The following is a 12,975-nucleotide window of genomic DNA, read 5'->3' on the forward strand; positions in this document are numbered from 1 at the left end:
TTTGCCTTTGTGAGAGTGCCTTAGCCTTTGGTGCCTTTGTTGCCTTTGTTGCACCCTTAGTCCTTGCCATTGATGAACTTAACCAAGAAAAGAGTGAAAAATCTTCAATTTGTAGTATGCCCAAATCGATTTGAAGGTGAAAGGCTTTGCCTTTATAAAAACAAAAATCGACTCAAAGGTTGAAGATTTTGTTCTTGGTTTTGATTTTTGTTGAAGATGGAGTGATTAATTTGTTGTTGGAAGGATGGTTTGATTTGATTTTGGTGAATGTTGTTGAGGGTTTTTGTTTTTATGATGGAGAGGATGAGGGTTTTGATGTTGTGGGTAGTGTTTATGAATGAATGAATGAATGAATGAAGGTGGGAGGGGTTTTAAAGAGACCGAAAATTTCAAAACTGCAGGGGCAATCCGTGCGGATTAGGCTCAATCCGTGCGGATTCTGCTTCTTCTACCTTTGCAAAAGCTCGCCTAAAGACGGGCGGATTTGGTACAATCCGCTCGGATTTGCTGAACACGGGACGGGCGGATTTGCTCAAGGACGGGCGGATTTCTGTCCAGAGAAATTTGCTTGTTTTCCTCAGCTGCAAAGACGGGCGTCTTTTTCACAAGACGGACGGATTCTTCGAGACGGGCGGATTTTCATAAATCCGCTCGGATTCTTTAACGATCAAGAAAATTTCAAAATTCAGCTCAGTTCAAGACGGGCGTCTTTTCTGCAGGACGCTCGGATTGCATAAGACGGGCGGATTCTTGGGAATCCGCTCGGATTCTTCCCCTATGTACACGGATTCAGTTCCACCCGTGCACAGCGCATTCCCTTTATCATTCTTCCATTCTTTCTTTCAAGTCTTGTGTTTTTCATTGTGGGGGCACTACTAAGGCATGGATAGCCTAGGCAATTGCCATCCCCACACTAAGGTAAAGCACTACACATCAATTGAAATTGTTAGTCCCTCCCTCACTTCTCTCTTACATGACAATTATTTTGATCAAAGTAAATAAAAATCCAAAAATGACAAAAATGCAATACAAGAATTGAAATGTAAGTTAGGGAGTTAGAAATATTTACAAGTGGTGGTTTAGGGAGGACTCCACCAAACTCTCATTCTTGATGAGATGTCAAGGGGGCATGTTCAAGGTGTTGTTGATGTTGCTCAACACCTTGAACAAGTAATCAAAAGCTTGTTCATTATTATGGTAGAGGTCCTCAATAGACCTTGGCCCTTGTTGTTGATCATGGTCGATGGCATGTCCAATGTAGGAATTAAAAATCCCTTCAAACTCGTCGTCCCAAAGACCACAAACTTTATTGAGTTGATCATTGAAAATCTCTGCTTAGATGGAGACAACTCTCCCAATTTCTTCTCTTGGCCAATGAGGCCATCCTCTTCTTCCTTGGTTGATTTTGATGAGCTTTGCAAGCTCTCCTTGTCACAATTCACTTGCTCTTTGAATGGAGCATCTTCAACTTTCTTCCTCCATTGGAGTTCCGATTTCTTCCTTTCATCTTTTCGGTTATAATGATCAATCATGAAACATGGCTCATGCAAATGAGGAGCTCTCATGGTCTTGTCAAGATTAAAAGTTATGCTTTCATCTCCCACTTCTAGAGTGAGCTCTCCATGTTTCACATCAATCACCGCACCGGCGGTGTGTAGGAAAGGTCTTCCTAGGATGATTGGAATGTTGGAATCTTCCTCCATATCAATAATGACAAAGTCCACCGGGATGAAAAACTTCCCAATTCGCACGGGGACATCTTCCCATATCCCTAACGGTGTCTTCGTCGATCTATCGGCCATTTGGAGTGTGATGTTGGTGCATTTAAGCTCTCCCATTCCCAACCTTTTACTTACCGAGTACGGCATGACACTCACACTAGCCCCTAGATCACATAAGGCTTTGTTGATCGTCGTGTCGCCAATGGTACACGGTATTGAGAAGCTCCCCGGATCCTTTAACTTTGGAGGTGAACTCCCTTGAAGTATTGCACTACTCACCTTAGTGAAGGCGATAGTCTCAAGTTTCCGGATCGACTTCTTCTTTGTGAGGATATCTTTCATGTACTTCGCATAGGCCGGAACGTGATTGATTAATTCCGTGAAAGGAATTGAGACTTCTAAATTCTTCACAATTTCCATGAACTTTCCAAGTTGATCATCAAATTTGGGCTTGGCTTGACGACTTGGAAAAGGAAGTCTAATCACAATGGGCTCCTTCTCTTTGGCCTTGTCTTCATTTTTCTTTGAACTTTCTTCTTTTGATGATTCTCCATCTTTGGAGTTTTGCACAATTTCTTCCTTTTCACTAGCTTCCACAACTTCATCCTCAACTTGCTTCTTCGGTGCTTCATACCTTGTACCACTTCTCAAGTGAATGGCACTAACCGTTTCATGTCTAGGGGGTTACTTTGAGGTGGTAATTGCCCCTTTTGTCTTTGTGAGGTTGAAGATGCTAGTTGAGTCAATTGTGTTTCCAACATCTTGGTGTGAGCTAGAATGTTGTTGATGGTGGTTTCTTTTGCTTGGCTATCTTTTTGCATTTGGGTGAAAAATTATTGTTGATTCTTTTGCATTTGGAGGACCGCTTTTTGGACATCAAAACCTTGGTCATTTTGGTGATTGTATGGATTTTGATTTTGGTAACCTTGGTTTTGATTGTAAAAGGGTCTTTGATTTTGGTTTCTCATGGGTGGTGGAGTGTATGTTGTTTGAGGGTTTTGAACATTTTGGCTTTTGTATGAGAGATTTGGATGGAACTTGGTGTTCTCATTGTAAAAATTTGAATAAGGGGTACCACTTTTGTATGCTTGGAAAGCATTCACTTGTTCGGTTGTTCCCCTACACTCACTTGGGTCATGACCCAAAGTTCCACAATTCTCACATATCCCACTTGGGATTGATGAGGATGCCGTCATGGCATTAACATGATGCTTCGATGATTTTGAGTTTTCCTCAAGTCTAGCCATAGCTTGTTCAAACTTCAAGTTGATTGTATCGATATGGGAGCTTAGTTGGGCACCTAATTGAGTAACGGCGTCCACTTCATACTTTCCTCCTCTAGTAGCCTTGCGAGGCCTACTATATTGTGAGTTATGGACCGCCATTTCCTCAATCTTGTTCCATGTTTGATTGTCATCAACTTCGGTGAACATTCCATTTGATCCCATATTGAGAATGTTCCTTGAATCTTCATATAAACCATTCCAAAATTGTTGCACCAAAAACCATTCGCTAAGTCCATGGTGAGGACATGAGCGACAAATTCCTTTAAACCGCTCCCAAGCTTCATACAAAGACTCTTCATCCCTTTGCTTAAAACCCGTAATTTGAGCTCTTAGCAAGTTGGTCTTTTCCGGTGGGTAGAATTTTTTGTAGAAAGCTAGAGCCAACTTCTTCCAAGAATCTATTCCAAGGGTGGCCTTATCAAGGCCCTTCAACCATTGCTTTGCGGTGCCGATTAAGGAAAAAGAAAATAAGACCCATCTAATTTGGTCTTGAGTCACGCACGTTTGAGAGATAGCATCACAATAATCGCAAAAGGTTTCCATATGAGAATGAGGGTCCTCACTAGGCATTCCCCCGAATTGGCTCCTCTCAACTAGTTGGATGAAGGCGGACTTGGCAATAAAATTTCCGGTGAGATGTTGCGGTGTAGGAGTACCATTTGGTAGATTCTCCTCGGTGGGTACAGAGTGTGACGAGAATTTTGGCATTGTAGGTGGATTTTGTGGGGTATTGTGTAATGGGTTTTCTTCTCCTTCTATTGCGAAAGGATTGATAAACTCACTAGTAGGTTGAACAACTTCACTAACACCTCTCAAATTCCTCCTAACAAGTCTCCTATTGTTCGTCAAGGTTCTTTCGATTTCACGGTCAAAAGGTAACAAATCACTTTGTAACCTTCTAGACATGCAAAATATCAAACAACTCAAAAACAATTAGAACAAACCTTGAGGAGTTTTACTTCCTCAAGGCGAAGAAAGACACAACTAATAACAATAAAAAGAAATCTAAATCAAACAAACACCGTCCCCGGCAACGGCGCCATTTTTTGATGCGCAACCGCTAAGTGTTCACAAATTAAGATGTGGTCGTTGGTCACGGTCGAATCAAAACACAATTTATAGCTTAACAAGCAACTCTACAATTAGTAAAGAGGCAAGTAAAGGTCGGATCCCAAGGGACGGGAGTTGAAATGAGATTTCTATTGTAACTAGTGGTGTCTAAGGGGTGTCACAAATTGGGTTGATGTAGAAGGTTACTAAACTAGAATAACAATGAAAATAAACAAGCAAGATGAATAAAAAGGGGTGTAAACAATTGATTAAAGGCACTAGGGTGTCATGGGATCATAGGGGAATCATGGGATATGATCATACAAACATGTTCTCAAATTATAAGCAAGCAATTATTGTTGTGATGGATTGAGTTGGGTTATATCTTACAATCCTAGGAAAGTTTGGGTCCCGGAGCCGAATCGATTAGATTGTACAACACCTACAAGTCGACTTAATCTTCCCTACTCAACAACATGCATGGTCTAATGAGACTCGAGTTGGGTTATGTCTTACAAGTCTCATTGAAAAGATAGGAGATGATAGTAAATGCAAGGATTCATAGGCTTAGCATTTCATCAAATATAACATGTGCATGAGTTGAGATCAAAACAAGCAAGCAAATAAAACATGAAAGCATATTAATTTAAGCATGAATCATTCCCCATGTTGGTTTCCCCTAATCACCCATTAACCCTAGCTAAGAGACTACTCACTCATTATCATGTTGATCATGCTAGCAAGGTTGTCAATCATACCAACAATATGAAACATGATGAATAAATGAAAGTAATTAACAATAATTAAAAAGGGATTAAGAGATTATACCTACTAATGATTCCAATAATAAAGCAAGAATAATAGAAGTACTTGAATGCTAGATTGAGAGGTTGTCAATCTCCCAACAATAACCCAAATAATCTTCAATTACCCAAAATAAAGGATGAATAAAAGAGAGATTAAAGAACTAAAACTTGGATTAAAACTTGATTAATACTTGATTACAATATTGAAGAGAGATTTGATTGATATTAACTACACTAATTATTGATAAGAAGAACATGCTCCTCTAATTAGCCTAATGGGGTATTTATAGTGAAAATTAGGGAGGATGCATTAGGGTTAACTAAGGGCTAAACTAGTAATTACACTTTTTAAGTTGAGCAAGGAGGACCCGGTATTTTCTGAGAGAAGGGCTTCTCTTTTCGTAGCTTGAAGAAGACAATCCGTGCTGTGAAGAAATCCGGGCGGAATAAGGTCGGGACGGACGGATTTGGGCGGTGGAATCCGAGCGGATTCTGGGGAATCCGGACGGATTGTTGAGGGGGAATCCGAGCGGATTCAGGCACGGGACGCTCGGATTGTGCAGGGCCGATTTGCCGGACGGACGGATTGCCGACAATCCGCTCGGATTGTCGTCGCCAAAGATGATAACTTCTTCTTTTCTTCCCTTTTCTTCATAAATTCCTTGGGGATTTCCTTGGGGACTCAAAGATCTTTCCTCAACATTGCTCTTCTACTATGATATGTACAAAGGCCTTCTAATCTTGTCTCTCCTTGATGCTTGGTCATTGAATTAGATCAATTTAGTCTCGTTTTGCCATGAAAATGCAAGATTCTTACTCCTTTCCTACCAAGGGATCAAAATCTCAAAGAATTTGCAAAACAAAGAACTAAAGATAAGAAATGACCCAAATAAGCACTAAAAAGCATGGAAACAAGGCTAATTCGGGGGCTAAATATGCGCCAATTATGGTCACATCACTTACAAAATTACACCAATCAATGTATATTCAAATAAACTTTTCTGCCAACACAATCTTATAATACAGTTTAGTTCCTTGCTCTTCATCTACCTTTACCAATTCTTCAACCCCTATCTCTCGCAACACTCTTTTATCGTCTTTTAAATGTCTTTGCCTCTTGTCGATCATCAATATCATCTTCTCCACAATCAGCTCTTGGAGAGTTACGACGTGTGGGTATTTCAATGTTAATCTTAGGTATCTCATTAGCATCATACTTCCTCTTTATCGGAAAATCCACTTTTTTTACCTCCTCCTGAACAATATCCTCCTTCCTCTTTGTCAGAACTTCTTCTTTATTTTCCTTGTTTTTCCAATTTCTCTTCATGGTGGTCCAAAATTCCTTCTTGTTTGTTGTGAAATCTTTAACATTTTCGATCAAAGGAGTTACCCACATTCAAGGGATCAGGTGCATGAATGGGTTTATTGGCACCTACAAACATCGAAATTATACATTACATCTGACAAAAGCAATATAATTAAGAAGAGAAATCATTACAATTCAGTCACGTAGTTACTCCTACATATACAAATTGAAGTATTGAACATAAGAAACACAAATAGTCCTTCTTGTACTCTAGAAATGACCTTCTTTCATTTTGTTGACTAATTCATTGAAATTGCTCCATTACTTAATTTGACAACTTTTGGATATATATAAATGTATCTTATACCCTTAGTCCCTTACAGTATGAGTTCAAGTAACACATGAGTGTGACATACTTAACCATTAATTTGATTCAATCTATTTTTCAATAAAAATATGCTCTACCAAAAACCAAAATGTGAAAGTATTAAAATAACATGAGAAGAATTACCTCACTTCTACTGAAATGTTCATGGAGTGCAAATGATATTCATACCAAAGAGAAGTGGTACATTACTTGCAGCAAGCTAATGAATCACATTTCAAAACAAGAGGAAGCCTATAAACATTGAAATCAAATCGTACCTGATGAAACCCATGCTCATAAGTTAATTCAATCCCAAGTTCAGCTAAACAAGCGTAAACCCTTCCACCACCGCCATAAAGATGGGGATAATGTTCCAAGCAGGAACCAAAGACCCTAGCAAGCACCTTTTCAAGAGGCGCACTTACAAAGAAACCCAGACTCCCAAAATACCATCTCAAAAGAGTTTACAACATTCTGCTCAATATTGAACCCTAAATTTTACAATTACAGTTAATTTGCGACGAAAACACATACTCCAAACATTACTAGTAAAAATGCCTTACACAGTCACATATTCAGTTGCATTCTATAGAATAAACAAAGATAAACACGAACGAACAAATAATTAATCCGAATTGAACTTCAATGTGCAGATACTAAGAAGTAAATTGCCTGAATTCAACCGCATCAAAGATTCAATTTGTTCCGAAAAAACGCAATATACTCTAAAATCAAAAGGTGTCGATGAACTAAAGTTTAATAATAACAATATGTAAAATTAAATTACTTGAATTCAACACCGCCAATGGAAAAGCTCACTAAGATCATCTTTATCAACGATATCAAATTTGTTCCTAAAAAACTTGCGAATGACAACGTCGGCGGCATCGGCGGGCTGATTAGCGACGTCGGCGAATCGAAAAAGATCATCATCGTTAATTTTAGATCATCATCGAACAAGATCATCACCTCAATTATGATCAAAACGCAATTACATCGAAGAATGATCGGTATTGCTTCGTAATTTTGAGTGATTCACCAATCTAATCCCTTGTTTCCTTCGTTTTTGATTCAGTTTAGAGAGAGAAAGTGTAGAGTAAAAAATAAAATGTTATGCGTTATGATTTTTGATCGGAGGCTGAGGCTTTTTTTTTTTTTTTTTTTTTACATTCTTAGCGAGTGATATTATTTAGAAGAACGAGTGATATTTCATTCGTTACTCAATCCTCAAATATTTAGGAGTTCTCACCGGATCCCGACTCTCTCTCTCTCTCTCTCTCTCTCTCGCTCTCTCTCTCTCTCTCTCTCTCTCTCTCTCTCTCTCTCTCTATATATATATATATATATATATATATATATATATATATATATATATATATATATATCATGTAAGTCCTCCTCTTCTTCTTGAGTTCATAAGTCCTCTTTAGGGCCATTGGATGAGGGAGATGGATGATTGAGATTAAAAGGGAAAAAAGGTAATTAATTAGCCAATTTAACGCTTTCTCACTCTACCCTCACTAATCCACCTAATTAAAAACTAATTCACTATATATAATTTATTTTTACACTTACTTATCTCTCATCAACACAACTTCACTCACTTTATCTCTCAAAACCTCTCATTTCTCAAAATCAAAAAAAAATTCAAAATCTGAAAAATCAAAAAAATTCTCTTCATCTTCCTCTCCCACCCACCCCCACCACTGACCACCACCCTCACCCTCCATCCCGACACCACCTACCCTCACCTACTCACAGCCACACCCACCACCCACGCCCACCCACAACAGCCGCGACCCACCACTTTAGATTCGACTCCTACGACCACCACCACCAACCACTCACAGCCTCACCTTCCTCGCCCTCTCCACCTGACGCCAACCCACCACCGCAACCACCACCGCACTTCCACCACCTCCTCTACTCACGCCCCTCATTACCATCTCTATGACTCACGCCTTCCTCCTGACGCCACCCTCCTCCGCCTCCTCTGACGACACCGACAACAACAAACCCCACTGCCGCCACCTTCTCTTCTCCTCCACCCACCACCTTTCCCTACCGCCGCCTGTCACCCCACCTCTTTTAACCCAAGATCTGCCGCCTGTGGCACCCTCCCTCAACCACCACACCGCACACACACACCCCCGACACCTCTGCAACCACCACCCTCCTCTCCTATTTGCCGCTCCCCCGTCCACCACGCCCCACCAGAATCCGCTCTCGCCATCCACCGCACCACCTGTACCAACTGCTCTTCTCCTCTTCTTTTAATTTTGAGATCTCATTTTTTATTTCTAATCTCGTTTTCATTTAATTTCCGAGATCTCGTTTAATTTTACACTTTGATTTTGTTCCGGGTATAATTCCAGAGCAAGTATCGTTACCACCCGTGGCTTGTAGAATAGTGTCTTGGGTTAGACCCTTCGCGCTTCTATCGTCTCCCTCGGCCTCCCCTGCAACAATGAACGAACTGAGGGCTTGGCTTTGTGCCAAGCGTACCCACTCCGACGCCCAAGTCAGTGAACTTAGAGGTATAAGTTGTATGCTAATTGGCTAGGAATGTATTGTAGAGAGATAAGAGAGATGTTACCAGATGAATAGTGTATTTAGGTTTAGTTGTGAGATCCTTTCCTCAAAGAAGGTTGAGGAGTATTTATAGGCTTTCACCTTTTGTCACGTAGTGGCCAAGTGGCCAAGTGGCTTATCAGGTGGAAAGACCGTTCTACCCTCGGCCGATGAACCTATGGCAGGCCGGCAGAGGGTCTTGGATATGAGTACGCGGGTATGTGTCCCGGCTGGCAGGTTGTCAGGCCGAGACGCTGGCTAGCTGGCTGATGGGATGCATCGGCTAGACAGTCTAAGTCGTTGACTTGCTGTGGATATCTTTGACCTTGCTCAGTGTGTTGACTTTGGTGGTCGGTGCAGAATATGCCCCATCAATTTGCCCCCAGCGTAGTCTATGCCGTGGTATGGGCTCCGATGTATCTTTGAGCATATATTCGCACAAACTTCCGCAAATTTCCGTATCGGTGTCTTCTTGTGTACCGGCGTGGCTCTTGTTAGACCGCACCATATATCATATCCCCCCTCCACATGGATGCGTAAAGGGTATCCGATGTGGAAAAGGAACATGACGCTGGCCGAGACCAGGGCTGAGAGTGCCGGTTGACTTTGATTGCCCCCGGCCGGTGCTCCATGACTTGGTTGATCGGTGAGCCGCGGAGAGTAGATACCAGGAATTTGCTTGAAATGAACAAGTCGCGAGAGATGTGAATAGGCTTGTTGAAGACGCTTGGTCATCTTTGTTGCATTGATTGACATTCAACCGTTGCGACGATTGACATTCCGCGGTTGCATGCTTGACACGTGTGTGTTCGCCGATTGGTTGACGCTTCATGGGTGTGCCCTGATTGGTCCTTCTTCATGGGCTTTTCTCTATAAATAGGGAAGTTATTCCGTGATTTTGGCCTCCATTTTATTTTCGAAAATTTTTCTCTAAAATCTTCATCTCTCCAAACTTTCAAGGGTTTTCTTCTTCTTGATCTTCGGAGTTTTTGACCCGGCGAGTGTTTTTCTTTAAGGTAAACAAGCGAACTTTTATTTTTTTTCTTGTTAGTAATTTGTTGTGAACATGTCTTTCGCCGATCTTTGGACCTAGTAAACTGCGTCGGGGGGCCCTAGGTCTCCTCTCCGAAGTTGATCCTCAAATTCTTGAGGAATGGGAGGACTCGATTCTGTGGCGACTTTGGTGATGATTTTGGTGATGAAGTGGAAAGGTCTCGCCCTAGTGAGGGGAGACAAGACATCATGGATCACGGCTATGTCCGTAAGATCCGCCTTGATCGTGCTTGGTCTCGTAAGCTTGCCCGTTGTTCCGGCGGGAAACTTTTCGAGGATCATTTTTTCTTGGGTAGGGGATACGAAATTGTTATCCCTAAGGAGGGTCAGTGTATCGCCCTCCGCCGGTCATCTTGGCGTGTACTGCGGCATTTGGAGTTCGGGCTTCGGTTTCCGAACGGGTACGTTGTGGCCATAATTAGAGCCATGAACGTTCTTTGTTGCCCAACCGCACCCTGGCCATGAGGACCATAATTGGTTTTGTCTCGGCTTTGTCTTTTTAAGGAGAGGCTCCGACGGTGAATTTATTCCGCCGACTCCATCATCTCAAACCGTCACTCCGGCCGTGTTGGGTGGTACAAAGTGTACAAACGGAGCGGGGTTATGTCTCTCGCCGACAAACCTTCTTCTTACAAGGGCCGGCAAGGTCGGTGGGTGTATGTCGAGTGCCGAATGACTATCCGCCGCCCGTTCCTTCCAAAGACCAAGGTTAATCTGCGGTGTGAGACTAGGGCGGAGCATGACGGATGGGTCACTCGTAAGCATCTTAAAATGGACGCTAGCAGGGTCCCTCTTACGGAGGATGAGAGAGGCGCAATGAGGCTCTTGAGGTGGACAAGCGTGGGATGCCGAAAGATGGATTCCCCAACGCAGATCATTCTTCGGGATGAGCCGCTCTGCTATGTCGGCCTCATACCGGCCCTAGCACGGGGTGAGTGGGGTCGGTGTGAGGCCCTCCGCCGCTCTCAATGTTTCTTGATTTTCGAACTTCGATTCATTTCTTCTACTTGACTTTTGCTTTGTTTCTTTCGTAGACCACTTTGGACCGGAACTACCTGAGGATCTTCTTCGGAGAATGGGGCTACATCCGGATAAAACCGTTGCTAATTTGCATCCCAAGGCTCCGACCCATGACCGCAGGATGTCGTCGAATGATCTTATGGAGCAGCGGCTAAAGGTCTTGGGCAAGGAGGAGGCGCAGGCGAGGGTTGTTACCGGTGTGGTGCGTCGGACGCGGAAGCGGCCGCGGTTTCAGCTCCCGTCCCCTCCCCTAAGAAGGTGGAGGTTGTTGAAATTTACGATGAGGGGGACTCGATGCGGAGGGACCTCCTCTTATCTGTAGGAGGAAAAGGACAGCTTCTATCGTGGGCAAGGAAGTGCCTCCTCCGGCCAAGAAGCCCAAACATGGTACCTATCTGGCTTGTGGCCTAAATTTAGCCGAACCATCGGTGTTTCGATAAGTCGTGTTGATACATCGATGTTTTAATTGAATTCTGCAGATCGCCCACGTCGGCTATTGCTCACGTTGGGCGGCGGCGGTGGGGTCCCTGCACGGGTTGGTGATCAAGGCACCACCGCCAACCCTTCATCCCAGTAGGCCTTCGTCTCCCGCCCACAAGGCTAGTGGCCAAATTGCCACCATCGTCCCTTCATCCCGTAAGGCTTCCGTCTCCGAGCTTATAGAGGAGGGAACGAAGCTTATTAGGGAGCCGGGCGAGGTGGAACGTGGCTACCGCCGCTCGTCTCGGGGAGCAAGAGAAGGCCGTGGCTCGGGCCGTTCATGAGCGTAATGCCACAAAGCGGTGGTCGCATCGGCGGCCGGATCTTCTCAACGAGCAGAGGCTTAGGGAGAAGCCGAGAAGGCGCTCTCGGCAGAGAGAAAACTCGGGAGGACGCTGAAAAGGAGGTCCTTGCCGAGAGGGCTAAAGCCGAGGCCGCGGCTACCGAGGCCGCGGAATCGGAGGAAATGTGAGCTTGCTCGGGCGCGCCGACCTCTACCTCAAGCGAGGAACGAGTCCCGGACTGTTTAAGGCTCGGCGGAGGTGGTTCGGGCGAGAGATGCCATCATCAAGCAAAAGGAGGCGGACATCGAGATGCCGCAAACCGACCGCTTCCCAAGCCGTGCGCCGAGTTCCGGATTTGGCCGAAGATGCTTTGCTAGGGAAGTTATCGGGAGATTTTCCCTCTTGATGGTTCCTTCCCGTGGGCGGGTTCGACGTGTCGCTTGATGACAAGCTCCAGGCTAAGGTGGATGCGCGGCGGAGAAGGCCAAGGAGGCGGTGAAGGCGAAGATGGAGAGGGAGGCGGCCGCGGAGAAAGCGACTCTGCCGAGAGGGCTAGAGTAGCCAAGGAAGAAGCCGAAAGGATGAGGGCAATTTGAGGATGCCGAGGCCAAGGCCGAGGCCGCTAGAAAAATTTTGGGTTGCCGCCGAAGAAGACGCGGCTTGATGAGAACAAGTTTACGCAGACTGCTTTGACTCCTCACATGCTACCATGTCTTTCGCTTGATGAGAACAAGTTTACAACAGTGCCTTGACTTTCCGGGGTCAATTACTCACCCTTCCTCTCCGCTATCTCTCGGTTTCGAACATAATGCTAGTTTTTTGCCTCTTTTGTACAAACCTTGGTAGATTATATTTCGGCTTATCCCCGTGGGGGCGGCCGTCGTCTCGTATTCTTTTCACTTGTAATTCTTGTAACTTATCTTCTAATAATAGTTCGTTTCTTTCGCCTCGGCCCGGCCGAGGTCTTCATCTCATCTTTGTCGAGTTCTCCCGTTTTCCTAATTGAGCGCTCTTTTCGTTTCCGTCTTGAC

The 12,975-nt window shown here is 43.9% G+C and overlaps 1 non-coding gene across 1 annotated transcript; it reads left to right on the forward strand.

The window, feature by feature from the left end:
* The first annotated feature begins 3,236 nt into the window (after window positions 1-3,236).
* LOC141654479 (small nucleolar RNA R71) lies at window positions 3,237-3,343 on the forward strand. Its single transcript, XR_012548038.1, has one exon. It is a non-coding gene; the product is annotated as a small nucleolar RNA R71 (small nucleolar RNA).
* Window positions 3,344-12,975: the final 9,632 nt, after the last annotated feature.

The sequence above is a fragment of the Silene latifolia genome, chromosome 4 (genome assembly GCF_048544455.1).
Source record: "Silene latifolia isolate original U9 population chromosome 4, ASM4854445v1, whole genome shotgun sequence".
In the NCBI taxonomy this organism is placed as follows: Eukaryota; Viridiplantae; Streptophyta; class Magnoliopsida; order Caryophyllales; family Caryophyllaceae; genus Silene; species Silene latifolia.